The following is a 7,408-nucleotide window of genomic DNA, read 5'->3' on the forward strand; positions in this document are numbered from 1 at the left end:
ACTCTGACTGACAGGGAACTTTTCCCACAGCTGTGGCACCGTCACCTGTGTGCTGTTGTCAGAAAACACACTGATTTGTGCGTGTGCTTCTTTTCCTCTGAACCCAGTTAACGTATGCAAGTATGTGTGTATAGTGGCAATGCCTAAGGACAAGATGCAGCAGACTATGTGAGCCCATGACATCTTGGACTCCGTCACTCTAATCCTACATAAGTGTGGTGCTATCAAACAAGAAAAGCATAAACTCTTAAATCCCATCAATGTACTATCTCCTTTTTTAAAAATCCTGCTGCTTATACAAATTTTCCTCTCCAAGCATACATATACGCACACGCATATTGTTATCAGACATGTAGTTATTAAACCTGAAAACAAATATTTTAACCAAAATCCAGCTTACCGCCTTGCATTAAACCACAGCCACAGGACAAACAGCGCAGGCCTGCCTTCGGCATCCTGCTGCAGGTCCGCTTCTGGTCTCTGGCCGGAGCACATCACTCAGGTAGTGCTGAGCGACGGCAAGGCTACCCTGTGGCAGAGCAGTCAGGATCCTCCCTGGGGTCGTCCCACCTCACAGCCGCTGTGGGGAGGGGAGGCAGCCCAGAATGAAACAGTCCCGGGCTATTGCACAGACAAAAAGCAGTCTGCCGTCACGCTGCCTGTAACCAACCGAGCACCCTGTAGCCCACCTCTCCTGCAGAACAGCAGTGCGCCTTCAGTGATGTCAAGACTGAAATAGGAAACAAAACCAACGATGGGAAAAAATAATATAAGCTTTTGAGTGGGAAAGCAGCGGTACTTTCTTCAAAGTCTGGAATGGATTGTATTAGTAAACTTGTAGACATTGGAGTAACTGTGCTATGCTCATCTCGGTTTCTTAAAGAATAGCGGAGACCGACTGTGTCAGAATTTTCGGTTTCATTTAATACCGTATGAACTCGTGCAGGATTTTCTAATTAGCGGGTCTGTTTTAACCTACCTCAGCTAGAATGCTATTGGACCCTGAATTTCCTCTTGAGTGTGCTCTTCTACAAACCTAACAGCTGTGATCATAGCATTGGCTTTGAGTATTGCCAGTCAGAGCAATGTATGGGAATACTGTATATAAGTTGCACATAGTTTTTTTATAATGGGAAACATCCCGTGATAATTTTAATATGGAAGGCACTCCACTTTCACTTGTATTAAAAACAAAAGGGCGTTGTTTGTTTTGGGACTGAACCTTCGTCTTTACTCCCAACTTCTGTGAAGGAAACTCGAATGAATTTGCATCTTTCCAATCTTCAATCATTGCCAGATGTTTAAAATTAATTCCGAATGGATTTTAGAAGTGTTTGCAGTACTTGATTTTGGTTTTCATAGTTGCTTTGGTGTTGGATCCCGGTGTGTTACACCCTAGGGAGAACACAGTGAGTGGTACAGGTTACTAATTTCTAATGGAAACATGGACAGTAGGTACGGACATGCTTCAGAGCTGTAGGGAAGCTCGTTTGTTATCCTCTACACATTCTAACATTCATAAAAGTACGGTACAGACTAGCTACCATGACAGTCTGCTTTTAACCTAGCAGAAAATAAAAAATAATAAAAGGAATACAGTTAGAAATAGGTAACCTGCATTAGTAAGACTAATTTAGCCTAAGTCAAAAACTGAACAAAGTGACTGTATGTGTTGGTTGTGTACACATTCAAGGATTTGGGTTTGGCATGGCCCATAGCAATAAACCAATTACCCCAATAGAGTGTAGACTTCAGCTGGATACATTGTGGTAGTTTGATTAATGGAAATAATGCTTAAGTAGTTAGAATTATGCTAGGAAACTACTCAACACATGAATTTTTATGCAGAGCATCCAGATGTCAGTGGTAGTTGGCTTCCCTGCAGGTAACTCCCCTGAGGTCTGTCTAGTTATAAACCCAGCAGTTCGCAAGTTCTTCATCTACAGCATCTCTTATGCCCGTTTTTTTCCCCTCCAAAACCTTTCTTTAGGAGGGAGTCAGCCTTTAGTACTATGGTCCTTGCAGAAACTGTGTTGCTGACTGTCCAGGGAGAACCCAAGGGCCTGAAGAGTAGCACAGAGACCCCAGGGGACCACTTTGGATACTCTTGCTTCCTTTTGATTCCTTGGGGTATTTGTGCAGCTCTCTGGGACACAAAGCTCCTCTGGCACCTGGGCCCACAAAGAACTGTCTTTCATGGGACTCTTCTGTTCCTAGAGGCCAGGCTGCTCCTCGTAAGCAGGAGAGCAAAGCCTTTTGCACGGAGATGAATCTTATCCACTATGGTACAGAGGCCACACAAAGTAGCTGTAAATTGACTTAATGTTTTAAAAAAAAAAAAAACAAATCAAAAACCACAAACAAACAAGCCCTCCTCTAATAAACATAGCAAAGCTTGCCTTCTGCATAGCAATTTGGAACCTCTGCACAGCCCCTAAATAAATACAGCGGGCAAACTTGCTGTCCTGCAGAGCAACAAGGGACCCTTAGTTTTCATCTACCCCTGTGAACCCCAACCTTAGCCTTTGTCAGCTTCAGGAAGAAGCTCCTGGCTCCTTCCTCTGCAAATTTCTCTGTGAAGTTTAGTGGGAACAAACAGAAGTGTGCCATCAGGAGCATTGTCAGGCTTCCCAAATTGTGCAGTGCTACACAATTTCCACTCCCTTTTTTGCCCTCATCAACTTAAAAGCAGCTCACAAGAGTTCTTACTGAGACTTAATGTCAATATAAGCACAGGCCTAGTTGACAATCCCTTACTGCTTCTGCTGTGGAAAGGTATGTACTATAAAATAAATGGCAGTGAGGACAGTAGCATACTGTGATGTATCACGAATTTGGAAAGCAATTTGGCTTCTAAAACCATAGAAAAGATAGGCAAACACCATTGTCATCTCCTATACTTGCCTATTCAGTTAAAATACATAGAGGAAAATATATTGGACTGAACAAAATAAATGAAATTTACAAAGCATGAGCTTACATATATCAAGAGTTTAAGAGGAAAAGTATTAAATGTAATTTATTATATGCATAATGTTCCATTGTGTTGTAAATAATGCCATGGTAGTGTATTGCCATAGTTTGTTCTTGGCTGGTGATAGAGTCTGTCATAGTGCTGTGTAAGTTGGTTTTTTTTAATTTTTTTTTTCCAAAGTGTAGTTAGTAAAGATGGCTGAGAGCACCCCTAATACTCTGGTTTCCGAGTTGTTCTAGAGCAAGAAGAAATGTGAGATGCGGCGTTTTTTCTTTCTTTCTTACATAATAATATTTCTTAAACAAGGTAAGAGAGAGATGAGATCAAGGCTAAGCTGACACTACCACCGTATGAAAAATACCGTGTTTGTGACTGCCAACAAAAGGTGGTGCATTTTTGGACCACAATTCAGACTACCCATTCCTGTGAGAAGGGATGCAAAGTATCAACCACCTCGTAACAGCAGCTTTCTGGTACCATCTAGTACACCCTTTGCTCACAAACAGACAGATGAGGAAAGAGAGTTGTTAGATCTAATCTCAGGCCCTACCAGCTTTGCAGTATTCTGCTTAAATAGTAAAGTCAAGAATTCAACTTTGAACCAGGCAAGATAACATGAGAACCCCAAGCATCTTGGCTAGATCAACTTTGGAAGGGAGATTACAGATTCATGTCCTTCAACAGGTTATGGTAACAAATCAACCACATTGCAAATGTAAAGATCACTTGTCACTGAAAATTACCAAACAAAGATGGAGAGTCTTTTGGGTTTGTTTTTTTCATTTTTTTTTTTTTTTTTAAAAAAAAAGTGAGCTGCTTCTAGTTTTTACTGACAACATTTCTGGTGATTCCTCTGCCCAGCGCTACCGACTGTTGCACATACACAACCGGCTGGAGCGGCAGCCCGAAGCACAAATCCATCATAAATAAGACGCACTTGGTCTTCTTACGTGCAGAAGCCCATATGCAAGCCACAGAGACTGGCTGTGTGGGGCTCCTGCATCTTTGCACAATATAGGAGATAAACGTGCGTTTTACTGACAGAGGCACTTGGCAGCATCTTCCCCTTCTGTTAAGCGACCTTTTTGTTACACGTGTTATTGCAAACAGATTGAAGCAGAATTAATTACAAAATTATTTTTTATGCTAATTGGAGGATTTCTAACATTTTCTTGTGAAGCATTACATAGAAACAAATATTCCTGGATCTCAATTGCATTCCTTCATCCTCCATCTCCCTTAAATGTTGTCAATAAAAACACTAACCTTTCTAGGTAGCATGGTGAGAAGACATTATGTGATGAATATTAAAAATAAATGCATGAGGTAAACCTGCTGTTATTTCTGATTGTTATATGAAGCATGAATAACACTAATTTAAATGTTGGCAACCAAAAAAGTGCAAAGGAATTAGATAACGGTGTTCACTTCTGGTTAAATGAAAGACAGGAGGTTGTTTCTGTGTTTTCTTCTTAACCACATTTTTTTCTGTATCTCATTTCCCATAGCTTATATGAATTTGGAGCTGGTGAAATACACATCTCTGCTGTATGTGTCTGTCACCAGATTAAGAGGAAAATACAAACTTTTTGTAATTTTGTAACTGTAGCAAATGTTTGTATTTTTTGAATTGGAAACAAACTGCTTTTTGTCTTTTGGTCCAACTAAAACTTTGTGTATTATTATTATTATTATTATTATTATTACCCTTTTGGAAAACCTGACATATGAGTTTATGCTGTTTTACAGTTTCTAAATAAATTCTTAAACCATTGCCAACAAATTCAGCATCAGTACCCTATTTATTATCACAAATTATTATAATAAATACTATGTCATAATGCAGATGAGGCACTTGTGCAGGGTGCACGCCTAACTCTGTTGATACCTGCTTTGTTACCACAGTAAAGAATAATCCAGTAGCTGGAGAAAGCCAAGAGTCCTCCCTCAGAGCAACCATCTGTGAGTCAACTTCAGACAAACCCTGGATTCAGTGGCATGAAACACCTCTCTTTCTCAGCACCACTCCGTTAGCTCTGGCTTATGTTGGTTACAGAGTACCTGGGGATGTGTTACTTGGCTCCAACCCTGCATAGACACTTTGGGTGATTTCCCAGTCTCCAGAAATTTCTGACACTGGACTAAGCAGAGCCTGGAAATAACGGTGACACCAGTAGGATCCAACCAGAAAGGCCTTTGGGTAAGTGTGAAAGTCAGACTGGGCAGAAAGCTTGTCAGGGCAGGAAAGACTAAACTTTATGAGATGGTTTAAAATCATGGAATCCTAAAATGGTTTGGGTTGGAAGGGACCTTAAAGATCACCCAGTTCCAACCCCCCTGCCATGGGCAGGGACACCTTCCACCAGACCAGGTTGCTCAAAGCCCCATCCAACCCGGCCTTGGACACTGCCAGGGAGGTGGCAGCCACAGCTTCTCTGGGCAACCTGTGCCAGTGCCGCACCATCCTAATGACGCAGTGAGACCACCCTGGTGGCTCACCCTAATGATGTATCACCTTGGCGCTGCACACCTCTGTCACGCAGATGCCTTGCGAGGGACTGAGCAACGATACAGAGGCAGCACACACAGCCTCTGCACAAAGGCACTCATTGAAGCTATGTGACCTTCATAAAGGTCTCAATAAAGCAGAATAAAGCGGGCTGAGACACTAACAGCAGCACCAGGGTAAAAAACAGAAACCTGTCCAAAACCATCAAGAGGTAAGTACAGATGAGAGTGTGGAGACACCACCCATCATGGCCTTTTTTTTTTTTGTTGTTGTTGTCTTGCAAGTGACAACAACTTGGCATCAACTCCTTCATGGCAAAGAGTTTGGCTTGGAAGAAAGATAATCCCATATGGGGATTTAGCATAGGGGGAAACGGGAATAAAGCTGACTGTCATGGGAAAAGGAATGTGAAAGAGAGCAGATAAGGAGAAATCCTTGCATTCTTCCTTTATTTCATTCCTCTATTTGACTGCAGGTAGAGGGCAAAATAAGATGGCCCCTGCTCTCTCTTGCCAATAACCAATTAGTTATTCAGTCAACACTGGCTTTTGTGTATCAGTACATGCTCTAAAATCAGCACAGCTTGCTGCCTGAACGTACACTAACTCTGTTAATTACTCTGTTAATTAATAACACAGCGGTCCAGAGAAACACCAGGTGCGTAACAGGTTCTCAACATGTTTTTTTGCCAGATGTCGGTTGTTGCCATTTTTGTTAATGCATCTAGTAACAAAATAGGACTGAAGGTGCCATGTTTACCTGAGAACCCCATCCTACAAGGATGTAGCATGGCCAGCTCAAATCACCTGGGGGATTTGATGTAAAAAAAGCAACCTACCACCATATAACGGAAACATTTTGTAATGCATACACACCAATGTTAAACAAGTGATAAAATGCAAAATTTTGAAAGCTTTTATTTTCTTTTTTCCCCCAAGCTTTCATGTTCCACTGTCAGCTTGGCTCTTCCATTTTCAACTTTTTCTTTTCAGAACTGAATTTTTTCAAATCTTCGTTAAGAGAGCCTACAAGCTTGAGACCAGGACTGCAAAAATTAGACACTGCATTCTCGCCAAGTTTAACACCTAAAAAGCTTTTGGGAGCTGTGGAGGTGGAAAGTGAACCCTTTCAACTACCAAAGCTGATTGAGGACATATATAATCTCCCACCACACTTTATAAAAGCAAGCTGAACAAAACTTTATCTAGAAGTCAGCAGTGAAAAAATTAGCTCAAGGATTAACCAGGAATTAAAAACTACAAGTTACCCCACAAAATCCAAAGCCCTTCTTTTGCCTCAACAAGTCTTGATGCTCTGTAGTCAATCCTGCTGAGCGATTACACCTTCACGCGCAATCGTGATTTGACATTTCTCTAGGTCTGAACCAGATAGGATTAATTCCAGTTTGAATCTGCAACCAACACTGAATAAGAAGAAATTGAATTACGCAATTATGAAATACGCTAACAGTATTTCGCAACCCAACTCTGCACACTCCTCCTCTTCCCACATGGCTCCAGAAACACTCCCACTTTTTACCCAGCTCTTGTTCTCTCCGGGCCCTCTCCCTCCTCTTAGTCCTCTCTGTGCTGGCAAAACATTTCTTCATGACCTGGAAGTAAGGTGAAAGCTGTGGGGGAAGGAGCACGCCAGAAAGCATCCCTTTGTGCGGTGTGGCTCTCCATACCCCAGAATACTTTCCTATCCTGTGAAGGAGGCAGCCTCTGATGCTGCTGTTAGGGAGAAGACTCTGCTGCTGTTCTCGTTGCTAGCTGCGAGCTGACGCGGACCTTGCTGCTCGCTCAGGGTTACAGATTGCCTTAGTCAGGCCCCCAGGTGGCAGCCAGGAAGCATCCTTCACTGCTCCAGCCACAGGGGTATACTGAATTTTACCAATACACCTGTAAGTTTCCCCAGTAAGGGCC

Source organism: Leptosomus discolor, chromosome 2 (genome assembly GCF_034619465.1).
Source record: "Leptosomus discolor isolate bLepDis1 chromosome 2, bLepDis1.hap2, whole genome shotgun sequence".
Classification (NCBI taxonomy): Eukaryota; Metazoa; Chordata; class Aves; order Leptosomiformes; family Leptosomidae; genus Leptosomus; species Leptosomus discolor.